Below are 17,912 nucleotides of genomic sequence, written 5' to 3'. Positions count from 1 at the left end.
GTGTGATAAGTTGTCTTTCTACTGCTGCTTTCAAATTTTTCTCTTTTTCTTTGACTTTTGTCAATTTAATTATAATGTGTTTTGGTTTAACTCTTTTAGGGTTCAACCTATTTGGGGTCTTTTGATCCTCATGAATCTGGATGTCCATTTCCTTCCTCAAGTTTGGGAAGTTTTCAGTCATTATTTCTTTAGATAGACTCTCAGTCCCTTTCTCTTTCTCTTTTCCTTCTAGGGTTACCATAATGCATACATTTATTCTATTTTGTTGGTATTCCATAAAACCCATAGGCTTTCTTCATAGTTTTTTTTTTTCTTTTTGCTCTCCTGACTGGATAATTTTCAATGGAAATTGGAAACAAATTTTTCCTTCTGCTTTTTCAAATTTGCTGTTGAAGCTCTCTTTTGAATTATTCAGTTCTGTCATTGCATTCTTCAGCTCTAGCATTTTCATTTGCTTTGTTTGATGGTTTCTATTTCTTTGTTAAACTACTCATTTTTTCATGCATGCTTTTCCTAATTTTGTTTAGTTGTGTCTCTGTGTTTTTTGTACTTCGCTGAACTTCTTTGAGAGGGTTATTCTGAATTCTTTGCCAGACAATTCAATGGTCTCCATTTCTTTAGAATCAATTATGGGAGCTTAGTTTCCATTAGTGGTGTCACGTTTACCTGATTCTTTGTGATTCTTGTAACCTTGTGTTGGTATCTGTGCATTTGAGTAAACAGTCTCCTCTTTCAGACTTTACAGGTTTTGCTTCAGCAGGTTAAGACCTTCTCCAGACAGCTTATCGTGGGGTACTGGATGGGTCAGCTAGCAGTATCTGTCAACAGATGGAGCTTGCTATTGGGATCTCTAGTTGGGTGAGGTCACTGCCTTTTACTCTTATGTTGGGGGACAGGTTGCCACTGGCTGGGCTTCACAGTTGGTTAGGCCTTCTGGCTGGGTTTCATGTTCAACCAGTGCCTCTGAGTGAGCGCTCTAGTTGGACAGAGTTGCTGGCTGTCTTCCATGTTTGGATGTGGCCACTATCTGGGCTGTTCAGGTGGGGCCTCAGGCTGTCCTCCCCAACCGGGATTTAGGCAGGGCAGCAGGCTGGGCTTTATGGTTGGGTAGACCACTGGGTGTGGTCCACTGTTGGGAGAGGTTGTGAGCTGGGTTTTCTGGTCAGGAGGGGCCATTAGCTGTACCCTCCAGTTGGGTGGGGCTGGTGACCTTGCTCTGGGGTTGAGCAGCATCACTGTCCTGGTTTCTTGGTCAGGTAGGGCCACAAGTTATGCTCTGCAATTGGGTGGGGTCTCTGACTGGGATCCCTGCTTGGGGTAGGCCACAGGTTGTTCGGCAGTCCCTCAAGGTCATATGCTCTGCTCCATGCTTGGTAGGGTTATAGGTTGATTTCTGCAGCCTGGTGGTTTCATAGGCTGAGGTTTAAGCCTCCTCTGGGTCTTTTCAGGCCCCCTGGTTATGCAGGGCCAGAAACTATGCTTAACAGTTGGGCAGGGCTGTGGGTTTGGCTCCCTGCCTAGGAAGGCCAGAGATGTCTTCCATAGCTGCAGAGTGCTGTGGCCACGGTTTCCAGAGCAGTAGATTTGGATGCTATGCTTAACAGTTGGGCTGGACTGTAAATTTGCTCTCCTGCCTGGGCATGGAATGTGCTCCATTGCAGCATGGCCCTGTGCTAGAGATCCAAATCAGGCCAAACTGCCAACTGAGCTCACTGGCCGGACTGGTCATTGGCTCAGTTCTGCAGATCTGTGGAGCTGCTGGCTGGGATCTCTGCCCAGGTGCTGCTGCAAGCAGGAATGCATTCTGCCAGGATGTGCAGGTTATCTGCCTCTATCTGAATCCCAGTAATTGAGCTCCGCAGATTCTTCAGGTGATCCCTGTGAGGTAGGACCTAAGTGAGCCTGCCAGGAAGCGTCCCGTAATGCTGAGGAAGCTGGATATCCAACTAGTATTCTCTTTTTCTCACTGGAGAAACATAGGCCCAGGGTGGGGCTTCTCAGTACGGCACTGTGCCCCCTCCCAGGAAGGGGTGATGTGGTCAAAGTGAAACTGTTCCTCTTGTTCTTCTAAGGCATTCATTCTCAGTCTTTGTTGTCCAGGAAGTGCTTCAGCCTCACCTGGGCTCTGCAGTTTCACAATGCAGTTTCACATATACACAATTAGAGTATATGTTGTTTTGTATCAGCTCGTTTCCTTTTTTGAGGATGAAAATACCTTTTCTCCTTGTTCTGATTTTTGTTTTGCCATTGAAGTCAATATTGCTTTTGCTAATTCAGATTTTAAATCAATTTCTGATTTCCACACATTATTCATGACTTCTTTCTCTTTTCATGTAGTCTGTTAAAGTGTCTAAAAGAACTGTGGTCTATGGCAAATGTTCAAACACTGGGAAATGATTATGAACATTATTGAGTTGTATTCAAGTACCATATTATTCAGATAGCCTAGCAAGGCAACAGCACTACATGCAATCACATGCCAAAACTACCAATTTAATGACTTATTTTGTTTTCAGAACTTGTTTCTTGGAATGCCACTTATATGTCTTAGAACACCACCCATGAATTTTGTGTAATGTATTTTATAAGTATAAACATAATTTTTATATTTTTTTGCAAGAATGGCACACCATTAGCAGCAGACAGGGCCAAGAACATACACTTAAAAAATGGTAACAACTGCAAGCATGACTGACTGATGAGGTCATGACCATTTCTATCATGTTCCTGTCCCTTTTCCTTCAGGCTGAATGCCTGTCTTTCAAGTGTCCAGAATAGCCCATTTCTAACATCACTAATTCTCTGATTCTAAGATTATCCAATGACCCATTTCAGTTAACACATTACACAAAGACACAGAAGTAAACATTAGCTAACTTGCCATCTTTCCTGAAACAAAGGATGAGATTATACATTTGATTACAGATTTATTCCACTTTCAGGGTAAACTCCAGAAAAGTTTGCTTAGGGAGACTACACATTAGTCTATCCTGGAGGTTTGAAAGACTGGATAAGACCACCATTTGAATGCTTCTATATTGTATCAGGAAAGAAAACCAAATGACCTTGAAGCCACTTAGAGCCTTAAAATACTAAGGTTTTGATGCCAGAGATTAACCCATTAAGCCATCACCACTGGCTCTAAGCATTCTGATACTCTGAGGCTGTACTGCTCGTGGCTTAGTTACTGCAGAAAAAAGAAAAGTCAGATTAAGCTGTCATCCAAAACAAAAATTAACATATGCACCTAATTGGCTTAGGTTTTATCATTCTTATTATTATTCATATAATTACAATCTGTGTCTATAGAAAATATGGCCATTATTTTTAAATTACTATTTCAGAAAAGCAAGTTATCAAGATTGAAGTTGTGACAGAAGGGAAATTCATAAAGTGTACAGAAATTACAAATAAATTCAAAATGGGCAAATCAGAATATAAGTAGGAACACATTTTCAAGTTCTTGATATGCTTGGCCTCTATCCCATACCACTAATTATTTCTCAGCTCAAATGGGCAAAATCGTTAGTGATTTACTCAGCAATAGGTGAAAAGATATGTTTCTTTTTTTCTTTCCCTGTGGAAAATTGTCTGCATTTTACTGCAATGCTGAGCAAGTTCTTCTTAGCAGCATGTCTCCTCAGACATTTTATGGCAGCTTGGGGAATATTAAATGTATGATTAATAAATAATTACAACTATGCGTCCTATCTTCAACTCATATTCAAAAGGAATTTTGACTGTGTGAGGCATTTAAGAGTAGTTCTGAATACAATATATTTATACATTTTAATTTAGATTTATTCCAGAGATAAAGGATAAATATTTACATATCCCATACCTACTTTACATATAGAATTATTTCAACCATTATCAGTATACAGTCACCTCCAGGGAGAAATGCAGTAAAGAATTTAGCACCAGGAAAACATAGCAAACAACTATTTAGGACAGAAGGTAAAGACCATTGTGAACATGGAGGATCTGAAATTAGAGAAAGAATTTTTTAAATTAGGTGGAACGTAATCACTCAGCTGGAATTTGTCTAGGTTACCAGAACAGGAGCCTTTTGTTATTGCTGTGGAAAGTGCTTTCAGGTATTTCATTAACAAACCAAGCAGAAAATCCCATTTCAGTCTTATTCACCACCTCTCTACCTGAGAATACAATACAGTATGAGCTTAGCTTATCTATCATTGTGCAGTGATATGATACTGGAATGATTACATCACCAGCAGCAGGGTATAGTCATGGTGAGCCTAGGTCTTGAATTTTCTGGAAAAGTCCCAAATTCCTACTTGATCAATTCTCTGTGTTATCTTTAGGTTCCAAAATTATGATCATTGTGACTATGAAACCAAGAGCTGTGGCTGATGAGAAACCCTTCTAGCTCCAGCTCAACCACTCAATGTGTGCTGCAGAATGTTTCTTAAGCAATTTGGGTGGCAGTCCCTACCCCCCCCCTTTATGCAAAGGCATGAGTGGAAAAATGCCAAACAGCCACTCATTCCATGGCTTAACTAGCATTATGCAGGATGGCCTGGCAGTTAAAAACACACTGGTACCAGTGTAATTGGATTTGAATCCCAGCTCTGCTAATCTCAGCTCTGTGTGACTCCTGGCAAACTAATTAACCACTCTATGCCTCTGTTTCTTCATCTGTAAAATAGGCTGATGACAATAGCAATTTCTCATGGAGTTGTTATAGTGGGCTTTGATGAGTTGATATACATAAAATACCTACAAGGGGGAGGAGCGTGGGGGAGGGAAGGAATGGGAGTTTGGGATTAGCAGAGGCAAACTATTACATATAGGATGCATGAACAATAAGGTCCTACTGTATAGCACAGGGAACTATAGTCAATATCCTGTGACAAACCATAATGGAAAAGAATATGAAAGAGAATATATATATGTATAACTGAGTCACTTTGCTGTACAGAAGAAATTAACACATTGTAAATCAACTATACGTCAACAAATTTTTTAAAAAAGCACCCAAGACAAGCACAGAACAGTAAATGTGATAAGCATAATGGTTAAACACATGTGAGAAAGGACTGCATATGTTCAAATCCTCTATTAATTCAGTTATTCAGCAGTCATTCCCTCTTTGTACTCCAGCTCATAACACCTTCAAGAGATGGGTTTTGTTCTGTATAATTATGAGAAAGCAGATTATAGAGGTTAAGAAACTTGCCCACAGTCTCATCTGACACCCAATATTTATATCCTTAATATGTCTGATTTCAAATCTGTGTTCTCTAAACTCTGCTTCCCCAGGGTCCTCAGAGATTTTGCAAGATGATTATTACCTTATTATAATATGTCTTGGTCCCAAGTTCACTGTCTGCTAAACTATGTAACAAGCATGATTTTTGGACATGGAGTGATTGAAAAGCAATGTGTCTGGTTTACTTTCTCACAATAGAGAACAGCAGTTAGAGAATCAGATTCTACAGCAAGACCTCCTGTGTTCATAATATCAGCTCTACCACTGTCTAGATGACCTCGGGCTTAACATCTCTGTGCCTCAGATTTCTCTTCTGTTAAATGAGAATAATGGTACCTAATTCAGAGGGTTATTTAAATATTTAATTAATTAATAAAAAATAAAGCATTAGAATAGTGCCTGACACATAGGAAGAAACATAGAAATGCTTCTCATTTGTATACTTATCATTACTATTACTACTTGGGAGGGCTGGGATGAGTGGGAGAAGAGACAATTAATGGTACTATATAATCATGGGTATATACACATATATACCCTACAGAAATGGGTAAATGTGTTTCCAGCTTTCATTCAAACAGAAAGTCACTCTTCTTGTCAAAGGGATTTAAACCTCCTTCCTCAGAAACCATTGGTTTATTGTGCAGAAGGATGCTGATTCCCAAAGAAGAGACACTTAAAATGCTCAGCTCAGAGATACAGACAGCTGGGGATTATACAGGTCCAACTAACAATAAACAAAAATATTGAAAGGAGGCAAAGCCTTCCACAGAAACTAGATGTTAAAGAGTCAGTATCTAACAACTATTCTTTGAGCAAGTACATAAACAAAAATCTCAAATTTAGTGGAATAAGTCCCACTGACCTGGATAAATAAGAACAATGACATGTACAAAAGGAGGTGAAGACTGGCACAGAGGCATCCCCTTGGCTACTCCTGTACAAAGCTTATCATAACCAATGAATGAAGAGGAAAAGGAAATTGATTTCAGAAACCTTGTAAAGCCTTGAAATTTTGTTGTAATGGATGTAAACAATATATAGTTCTTTGCACAGAATGTAGCCTTAATTTTTTTCCATATTCATAGAATTCTAAATATAAAAGTCCCTTCAGGGATTGTAAAAGAGAGTTGCCTGAAGTGGCTGGACTTCCACTCTGCTGTTAAATTTGAGAATCTGGTGTTCAGAGTGTACAAAATAAGTAGTACTTACAATATTTTCCCCTAATAAGTCTTATTTCTAAGTGAGGTCCTCTTAGATTTGTCTTGGTAGGGTTTTAGTTTTCCATTTGCTTTTTCCTTTGTTTTCAGTAGAGGGAAAAACTTGAACAGATTTGTTGAGAGCCTCAGTGAATGGGTCACTAAGAGGATTATAGATTTTAATAGACTCTTCTCTTGCCTTCCCACACAGTTAGCTATTTCCCAAAACCCTAAGTTTGAAGGATTTGAAATAGAACTTTAAATATTATAGAGCTGAATCATCAAAGGGTTTTAAACCTGCCACTGGATGAAGGACAGAAAGAAAGGACGATCTGATCTAAAGCCATGAAGTCTTAGCACTGAGGATGGTTCCCCTGGAGCAGAACAGAGAAAAACAGGAAAGGAAAATGCTTAATTGAACCAAAATAGGCTACTATGACATACATGAAAATCAAAGCTTTAAAATGACAAATTAAAATAAAGGGTAAAGAAAGTAAAAGTGGTGTTAACTTTCTTTGCTGGAGGCTGCTAACTTATCTAGGGCAATGGATTTCAGAAGCTAGAAAAAGTGCTAGTCTATAATGATGTTTTTAATGCTCCCCTACAAAGTGAGGACAATGTGGTGAGTTTTCTTATTAAGTGTACTTTTTTAAATTTAATGGATTAATCCTTATTCTAGGAGTGTGTTCTACCTACATTTTTGTATTAAAATACACTTTAATTGGAAGAGATGGTGACAAAATATGGTAGTTTATTTGTTCATTTCAATGCCTTAATGATTAAAATTAAAGCCCACCAACACTACATTACCCACCCACCACCCCCAAAAAAAATTCTGATCTGTGAAAAAAAAATGTCTGAGACCCAACAATCTGAGTCAGTTCTATTCTAAAGGGTGGATTAGAATTACGTTGGAAGGAGTTTCAAAACACTGGCCCTCCCTTGTGCTGTGAGCTCTCAGAAGGAAAGTGGAAGGAGTGGGAAGGGAGATGTGTATTCTCATGTAAAATTCTGATACAGACCCTAATTGACATCCACAGTTCTGAGGCGAGAATACTCAACTATCATCCCTGGAAGACCCATATCATTTTACTTCTGTATTTTTCTTGAATTTATTCACCTCTGTGGACAAGAGACAAGTAGTTTACAATGGATTTTCCTAAATAAGAGGAATAATAGAAAGCAAGTTTCTGTTTCCTTGTTTTTAGGAAACAAGTCTTTATGCTCCACGTATAAAAGATCTTTGAAGGAGAAACTTCAAGGAAACAGCAATTTCTTTTCATGAAGAAATCAGAATATTAAGGCTCTAGGGATATAACAAATATATTCTTGACTGTAGTGGCAAGCTAAATAAAGTCCTTGAGCTAATTTTAATGGAAAAATTTCAACATACAAACCGAATAAGTAGACATACTCTATAAATACATATTTCTTGAGTTCTAAAAAGCTACATGGAGGAATGCTAAAACACATATTCAAACTGTGCAAGATGGGTATAAGTGTAAAAGTAAATCCAGATTTCTTTAACACTATGAAGCAAAATAAAATGTTTAAGATACTGAGTTCCTCTCTGTCCTTGAGGAGATCAGCCTAGTATAATCTTTTTGCTCCAATCCAGCTAATTTCCTCACTGACTTGTATATTAAAAACAAATTTACTTATTTAGTGATCAATTTCCATGAAAGGCTTTGCCTCCTCAGGATGTTATTGGAATTAATGTTATATATCCTGACCTTCCCCTCATTCCACCCTACTGCCAGCACAAAATATGTCTCAAGCTTCCTATGCAAATCCTACTCATGCTCTAAAGCCTATTCCGTTTATACAAGCACTGAACACTTAGCATGTGCCAGGCACTTGTGAGGCTCCAAAAGGCCATAAAAGGCAATTAGAGGTTTTAAGGAGATTTGTGTTTTAGGTGAGGAATATGGGTTGGAAGAAGTCTTGAATAGAAACAGGGAGATTCTTTAGGAGGCTATTATAATAATCTAAGACAATGATTATCAGGGTGTGGTCTCCAAATCAACAAAATCAGAATCATCTGGCAACTTGTTAGAAATGCAAATTTTCATGCCCTATCCCAGACCTACCAAATCACAAGCTATAGGCTTCATTCCAGCAATCTGCACTGTAGCAAGCCTTCCAGGTGATGCTGATGCCCAATGAAGGCTTAGAATAGCAGTGGGAGACAAGATTAGTGGTGATTGCTTTGGAGAGCAGAAAACACTATTTCCAGCTGTTACTTAACTGAAAGGCATGATAACTGACTGATTAGGTGACAAAGAAGAAGTGAAATAAAATTTCAAGGTTTATGATTTGTGTGATTGATGCCTAAGGGAACCTTTCAGAGATACAGAAATATATGAAAATATCAGATGCGGGGTGGTCAGTATAGAAAATAAATGCTCATTTTACCTTAGGTTGTGTCAAATCTGAAATTTTAGACATTCAAATGGACATGTCCAGAATGGTAATATAATAGACAGATCTGAATATAAGAAGAAGGATTAAGATAAAAGTGATCTTAGGAGTGTGATTGAAGTTGAAGAAATAATAAAAAACAAGGGAGCAGAGGAAGTCACCCAAGGAGAGTATGAGAAGAGAAGGAAACTAAAGATGGAATCTGGAAAATGCTAACATGTAAAGAATAGATGGTGGCAGAACTTGGGAGAGAAAAAACATAATCATGGTATTTTAAAAATTCAACAAGGCAAGAGTTTTAAGAAGGAGGAATTAATCAACAGTTTTAAATGTTGCAGAGAGATTAAGGTAAGGAGAGAAATATATCCATTAAATTTGGAAATGAAGACAATTGTGACTTTGCTAAGAGGAATTTCAATGGTGATGAAATGAGATTACAGTAGGAGAAAAAAATTAATGAATTAGGATTTCTGGTTTCAGCCACAACATGTAAACTGTTTAGAATTCATTGCTCTTATCCTTACAACAACAAAAAAGTTGGACAAACTGAAAAGAAATGACCTTTCTTGCACCCATCAGAGAACTGACCACAACACCTAAAATCTGGAGAGAAGGTTCATCCAAGAAAAAAGAGGCCAGACATGCTTACCTGAAGTAGAAGCCATTGCAGACATAAACTGATAGGAACACTTAAAAGGTAATTTTGGCAGATTGCAGGAGGATGAGTATGGACTAGCGTGAGTGTGAGAAACTCCTAGGACCTTCCAGAATATCATATATGTTCCTTCCAGATGATGATCCAACAAAGATCCTTCCCCGAATCAGTCATGGAGAGTGTTTTGATCACTTCCTCTTCAACCCAGTGGTGAGGGAGGGATTCACTCTAGGATTATGGGAATGGCCAAACTCACAACAGCTGGCACTGGATAAATGAGCTTGACAGCAATTTATGCGTTACATATAGCCACAGCCTAAGAGAGGACACTACATGCAATGCAGGAATACATGGGGGTTTCGCTTGGGAACAAAGTGAACAAGCAAGGACTGTGGGAGAAAAGCTTTATAGTAGCAAGAGGATGAGGTGCACCTCAGTATCTACATGAAGATGTGATTGGCTTGTTTGAGTAATTCTGCAATCTGGCAGGGAACTGAAACCCACTACTCAGGGATAAACAGGACCTGTGTTTGGTCCATTTGTTAAGGAGGGTTGCTAGGTAGGGGTTTTATCAAAGCGAGCAGAGTGAGGAGGATGTAATAACCAAGTTTTCTATTTTCTCTATTTGATGCTTTGACACCTAGGCCTTGCTGATTCTGGAGGGATTGCCTCTCCCAGACTAGCCAATTCCTAGAGATAAGAAAGGACTTGCCTGTGAGCATACCTTTCATTTGCAAACCAACAACGAATCCAGAGCCCACACTCCTCAATTCATTCTACTTCAGGCCATTATTCTCTTGCTCTAATCACCCCAGGACCAAGTACCAGACAATGAGGAATAGTCCCTATACACCCAAGTCTGCTGAAATTATTCAAAGTAACCAATTCTACTCTTTACCCTGCAACACCTGTTCCTTCCTGTGGAAACTACAATAAAGACTCTTGACAAGTTTTTTCACTTGCTTTCTCTCTCTCCTGATCGACTCTGATGCTTCCCCATGTGGTCCTGTGTAGTGTGCTATGCCTCCTGCTTCTAGGGATCTGTGAGTATAAGAAGTTCTTCCTTCATGACAGTCATGTCTGTGTCATGTGTTTATCATACTTGATTAAAACAAATCCCAGCTACCTTTAAAACATAGAGGAATTTGGGTTAAGACGTTCAAGGTCCTCCTGGTTTTACCAGATACAAGGCAGCACATAGTTTTAATTTTTGGCCTTACATCTCAAGCAGGGGAAAGAATAATCATTGTGAATGTTGTCCAAAGCCTTATCAGAGCAAATACTTATGCTCCAGAGGAAAATATTAGGCCAAAGCCTATCCCAGTTGGGGTAAAGGCATTTTCCAGTCCTATCTAGCCTTCCTATCTCATAAAAAGGGGGAAAAATTTTTCAACAGGAGTCAAGATTTGAAGAGAATAGATAGGGAAAGCTAAATCTAGAGAAAGGAGTAGGCAACAGAAGGAAAAAGAAACAAAAAAAGCTATACCACTAGAGAAATTCTTGTAAAAGTCATAAACCTAACACACAAATCCATTAAAACACCAAAACTTAATTGTATGATTATAGAATGCCTCTCTCCCCCACACTTCACCATCATACCAATAGGGCTCCAGTATAGAGACAGTGGATTACAGCTGAAAGAACTGCAAGATACAGGCTCTCTCTGAGAAGGAGGCATTAGGAAATCCCAAAGTCAAGAAGGAAGACAAAAACGGGTCACCAGAGAAGTTGAAGCCTCTGGCACCTATAGCTACAAAAAAACATTAAACACACCCCACTCCTAGCCAGATCATCATACATCCTCACACTGAAGTATCTCAATTCATATTACCTGATATGAGATGTCCAGCTTTGGGCAAAAAATTATAAGGCATGCCAAACACAGTAGAGAAAAACAAACAAACAAACCCAGAATGAAGAGACAAAGCAATTATCAGAACCAGACTTCTTATAACATAGATTTTAGAATCATCCCATAGAGAACTTAAAATAACTACAATTAATATGTTAAGGGATCTAATGGTGAAAGTAAACAAACAACTGGGTCATGCCATAGATGGAAACTCTTACGAAAGAATCAAAAGGAAAAGCTACAGATAAACTTTGTAACAAAATAAAGGGTGTTTTGATTGGCTCATCAGTAGACTCAACATCGCAGAGTAAAGAATCATTGACTGTGATGATAGTCATCAGAAGCTTCCCACACTGAAATACAAAGAAAATAAAGGAACTTAAAAAATAGGACAGACATCTAAGAAATGAAGGATGATGTCTAAAAGCGTAACTTAGGCATAGCTGGAATATCAGAAGAAGAAGGAAATAAATCAGTAATGGATTGTAACCCACAGTATAAGGTAGAAACTAACACAACATTGTAAACAATTATACTCCAATAAAGATGTTAAAAATAATAAAGATGAATATTTCAGGAAAAAATAAAGTAAATATCCATGAATCTATACTGATATGAATAAATAATTGAATAAATTAATAATTGGGGGAAAAAAAGATAAACTGTCCATGTAGAAGAATTCCAGATAATTGTATAGATACTCCAACCTCAGGATAATGGATCATAATACCTCAGTCCTTAAGAACTGGCTGTCCATTGAAACCTTCTTCCAAAGAGCACACATGTCAGTGGGATAAAACAGATTTTCTATAAATTGTGCTAACAATTGGATATTCATAAGCATTAAAATACATTTTGATCCATGCCTTTCACCATATGCAAAAATAATTCAAAATGTATCTTATACTTGAATGTAACACCTAAAACTAGAAAACTTTCAGACAAAAACAGGAGAAAATTTTGTGACACTGGGTTAGGCAAAATTTCTTAAATATGACACCAAAATCACAATCTATATAAAAAACATTTTATAATTTCTTTATAAATTCAAATTAAGAACTTTTGTTTTTCTAAAAATAAAATTGAAAAATGGAAAGACAAGTCAGACTGGGAGAAAGTATTTGCAAATAATATAACTGTTGAAACACCTGTGTTCAGAATATACAAAAACTTATAATTCAATAGTAAGAAAACAACGCAATAGATTAAACTTGGTAAAAAATATTTTGAATAAGCCCTTTACCAAGTTAGATATACAAATGACAAATAAGCACAGGAAATAATACTCAACGTCAAAATACACTCAATCACAAAAAATACCACTAAAAACCCACGAGAATTAATATAATCAAAAGGGCTCTCCAAAAGTCAGCAAGAATGTGGAGACACTGGAATTCTCATACACTTCTGTTAGAAATGTAAAAATGATACAACCACTCTGGGAAAAATTTGGTAGTTCCCTTAAAAAGTTAAGCATAAACTTACCATACAACACAGCAATTCCACTCCTATGTATCTCTCAAGGTAATTGAAAAATATGGCCAAAGACTTGTACATGATGTTCATAGAAGCATTATTTTTGATAACCAAAACCTGGAAACAATCTAAATGTCTATCAGCAGATGAATAAACACACTGTGGTACATCTGTACAGTAAAATACCTCTCACAAATAAAAAGGAACACACAAGCAAAATATGTAAAACAAGAATGAATTCCCAAACACTATGCCATCTGAGAGAAGCTAGATACGAAACTACGTATTGTACACAGCCAATTATTTGGAATTTCTAGAAAATACAAATCTATGAAGACAGAATCAGGTCAGTGGTTGTCTGGGGCTGAGAATGAGAATAGGGTTAACTCTAAAAGGCATACAGGGGCTTTTCGGGGTGAGAGTATTCTAAAACTAAAATATGACTACTGTATATATGTAATAAAACTCATAGAGAACTGTATACTTAAGATAGGTAAATTTTATGGTCTGTGAATTTTATCTCAATAAAGCTGTTTTTCTTTTTTCTTTTTTTTTACATCTTTATTGCAGTATAATTGCTTTACAATAGTGTGTTAGTTTCTGCTTTATAACAAAGTGAATCAGTTCTTCATATACATATGTTCCCATATCTCTTCCCTCTTGCATCTCCCTCCCTACCACCCCTCTAGGTGGTCACAAAGCACCGAGCTGATCTCCCTGTGCTATGCGGCTGCTTCCCACTAGATATCTATTTTACCTTTGGTAGTGTATATATGTCCATGCCACTCTCTCACTTTGTCACAGCTTACCATTCCTCCTCCCCATATCCTCAAGTCCATTCTCTAGTAGGTCTGTGTCTTTATTCCTGTCTTACACATAGGTTCCTCATGAGATTTTTTTTTTAATTCCATATATATGTGTTAGCGTACGGTATTTGTCTTTCTCTTTCTGACTTACTTCACTATGTATGACAGATTCTGGGTCCATCCACCTCACTACAAATAACTCAATTCGGTTTCTTTTTATGGCTGAGTAATATTCCATTGTATATATGTGCCACACCTTCTTTATCCATTCACCAATGATGGACACTTAGGTTGTTTCCATCTCCTGGCTGTTGTAAATAGAGCTGCAATGAACATTTTGGTACATAACTCTTTTTGAATTATGGTCTTCTCAGGGTATATGCCCAGTAGTTGGATTGCTGGGTCATATGGTAGTTCTATTTGTAATTTTTTAAGGAATCCTCCATACTGTTCTCCATAGTGGCTGTACCAATTCACATTCCCACCAGCAGTGCAAGAGTGTTGCCTTTTCTCCACACCCTCTCTAGCATTTATTGTTTCTACATTTTTTTCATGATGGCCATTCTGACTAGTGTGAGATGATATCTCATTGTAGTTTTGATTCGTATTTCTCTAATGATTAATGATGTTGAGCATTCTTTCATGTGTTTGTTGGCAGTCTGTATATCTTCTTTGGAGAAATGTCTATTTAGGACTTCTGTCCATTTTTGGATTGGGTTGTTTGTTTTTTTGTTATTGAGCTGCATGAGCTGCTTGTAAATTTTGGAGATTAATCCTTTGTCAGTTGCTTCATTTGCAAATATTTTCTCCCATTCTGAGGGTTGTCTTTTGGTCTTGTTTATGGTTTCGTTTGATGTGCAAAAGATTTGAAGTTTCGTTAGGTTCCATTTGTTTATTTTTGGTTTTATTTCCATTTCTCTAGGAGGTGGATCAAAAAGGATGTTGCTGTGATTTATGTCATAGAGTTTTCTGCCTATGTTTTCCTCTAAGAGTTTGATAGTTTCTGGCCTTACATTTAGGTCTTTAATCCATTTTGAGCTTATTTTTCTGTATGGTGTTAGGGAGTGATCTAATCTCATACTTTTACATGTACCTGTCCAGTGTTCCCAGCACCACTTATTGAAGAGGCTGTCCTTTCTCCACTGTACATTCCTGCCTCCTTTATCAAAGATAAGGTGACCATATGTGCATGGGTTTATCTCTGGACTTTCTATCCTGTTCCATTGAGCTATATTTCTGCTTTTGTGCCAGTACCATACTTTCTTGATTACTGTAGCTTTGTAGTATAGTCTGAAGTCAGGGAGGCTGATTCCTCCAGCTCCGTTTTTCATTCTCAAGATTGCTTTGGCTACTCAGAGTCTTTTGTGTTTCCATACAAATTGTGAAATTTTTTGTTCTAGTTCTGTGAAAAATGCCAGTGGTAGTTTGATGGGGATTGCATTGAATCTGTAGATTGCTTTGGGTAGTAGAGTCATTTTTACAATGTTTATTCTTCCAATCCAAGAACATGGTATATCGCTCCCTCTGTTTGTATCATCTTTAATTTCTTTCATCAGTGTCTTATAATTTTCCGCATTCAGGTCTTTTGTCTCCTTAGGTAGCTTTATTCCTAGATATTTTATTCTTTTTGTTGCAATGGTAAATGTGAGTGTTTTCTTGATTTCACTTTCAGATTTTTCATCATTAGTGTATAGGAATGCAATAGATTTCTGTGTGTTAATTTTGTATCCTGCTACCTTGCCAAATTCATTGATTAGCTCTAATAGTTTTCTGGTAGCATCTTTAGGATTCTCTATGTATGGTATCATGTCATCTGCAAACAGTGACAGCTTTACTTCTTCTTTTCCAATTTGGATTCCTTTTATTTCCTTTTCTTCTCTGATTGCTGTGGCTAAAACTTCCAAAACTATGTTGAATAAGAGTGGTGATGGGCTTCCCTGGTGGCGCAGTGGTTGAGAGTCCGCCTGCCGATGCAGGGGATATGGGTTCGTGCCCTGGTCTGGGAAGATCCCACATGCCGCAGAGTGGCTGAGCCCGTGAGCCATGGCTGCTAAGCCTGCGAGTCCACAGCCAGTGCTCCGTGATGGGAGAGGCCACAACAGTGAGAGGTCTGCATACTGTAAAAAAAAAAAAAAAAAAAAAAACAGTGGTGAGAGTGAGCAACCTTGTCTTGTTGCTGATCTTAGTGGAAATGCTTTCAGTTTTTCACCATTGAGGACGATGTTGGCTGTGGGTTTGTCATATATTGCCTTTATTATGTTGAGGAAAGTTCCCTCTCTGCCTACTTTCTGCAGGGCTTTTATCATAAATGGGTGTTGAATTTTGTCGAAAGCTTTCTCTGCATCTATTGAGATGTTCATATGGTTTTTCTCCTTCAGTTTGTTAATATGGTGTATCACGTTGATTGATTTGCGCATGCTAGTATTTTGTAGAAGATTTTTGCATCTATGTTCATCAGTGATATTGGCCTGTAGTTTTCTTTCTTTGTGACACCCTTGTCTGGTTTTGGTATCAGGGTGATGGTGGCCTTGTAGAATAAGTTTGGGAGTGTTCCTCCCTCTGCTATATTTTGGAAGAGTTTGGGAAGGATAGGTGTTAGCTCTTCTCTAAATGTTTGATAGAATTCGCCTGTGAAGCCATCTGGTCCTGGGCTTTTGTTTGTTGGAAGATTTTTAATCACAGTTTCAATTTCAGTGCTTGTGATTGGTCTGTTCATATTTTCTATTTCTTCCTGATTCAGTCTTGGCAGGTTGTGCATTTCTAAGAATTTGTCCATTTCTTCCAGGTTGTCCATTTTATTGGCATAGAGTTGTTTGTAGTAATCTCTCATGATCTTTTGTATTTCTGCAGTGTCAGTTGTTACTTCTGCTTTTTCATTTCTAATTCTATTGACTTGAGTCTTCTCCCTTTTTTTCTTGATGAGTCTGGCTAATGGTTTATCAATTTTGTTTATCTTCTCAAAGAACCAGCTTTTAGTTTTATTGATCTTTGCTACCATTTCCTTCATTTCTTTTTCATTTATTTCTGATCTGATTTTTATGATTTCTTTCCTTCTGCTAACTTTGGGAGTTTCTTGTTCTTCTTTCTCTAATTGCTTTAGGTGCAAGGTTAGGTTGTTTATTCGAGATGTTTCCTGTTTCTTAAGGTAGGATTGTATTGCTATAAACTTCCCTCTTAAACTGTTTTTGCTGCATCCCATAGGTTTTCAGTCATCGTGTCTCCATTTTCATTCGTTTCTAGGTATTTTTTGATTTCCTCTTTGATTTCTTCAGTGATCACTTCGTTATTAAGTAGTGTATTGTTTAGCCTCCACGTGTTTGTATTTTTTACAGATCTTTTCCTGTAATTGATATCTAGTCTCATAGCATTGTGGTTGGAAAAGATACTTGATACAATTTTAATTTTCTCAAATTTACCAATGCTTGATTTGTGACCTAAGATATGATCTATCCTGGAGAATGTTCCATGAGCACTTCAGAAAAATGTGTATTCTGTTGTTTTTGGATGGACTGTCCTATACATATCAATTAAGTCCATCTTGTTTAATGTGTCATTTAAAGCTTGTGTTTCCTTATTTATTTTCATTTTGGATGATCTGTCCATTGGTGAAAGTAGGGTGTAAAAGTCCCCTACTATGAATGTGTTACTGTTGAATTCCCCTTTTATGGCTGTTAGTATTTGCCTTATGTAGTGAGGTGCTCCTATGTTGGGTGCATAAATATTTATATTTTTCATATCTTCTTCTTTGATCGATCCCTTTAACATTATGTAGTGTTCTTCTTTGTCTCTTCTAATAGTCTTGATTTTAAAGTCTATTTTGTCTGATATGAGAATTGCTACTCCTGCTTTCTTTTGGTTTCCTTTTGCATGGAATATCTTTTTCCATCCCCTTAGTTTCAGTCTGTATGTGTCTCTAGGTCTGAAGTGGGTCTCTTGTAGACAGTATATATATGGGTCTTGTTTTTGTATCCATTCAGCCAGTCTGTGTCTTTTGCTGGGAGTATTTAATCCATTTACATTTAAGGTAATTATCAATATGTATATTCCTATTCCCATTTTTGTAATTGTTTTGGGTTTGTTATCATAGGTCTTTTCCTTCTCTTGTGTTTCTTACCTAGAGAAGTTCCTTTAGCATTTGTTTTAAAGCTGGTTTGGTGGTGCTGAACTCTCTCAGCTTTTGCTTGTCTGTAAAGGTTTTAATTTCTCCATCAAATCTGAGTGAGATCCTTGCTGGGTAGAGTAATCTTGGTTGTAGGTTTTTCCCTTTCAT

This window comes from Tursiops truncatus, chromosome 1, assembly GCF_011762595.2.
Source record: "Tursiops truncatus isolate mTurTru1 chromosome 1, mTurTru1.mat.Y, whole genome shotgun sequence".
NCBI classification, from domain to species: Eukaryota; Metazoa; Chordata; class Mammalia; order Artiodactyla; family Delphinidae; genus Tursiops; species Tursiops truncatus.
Note: the sequence above shows the minus strand (reverse complement) of the source record.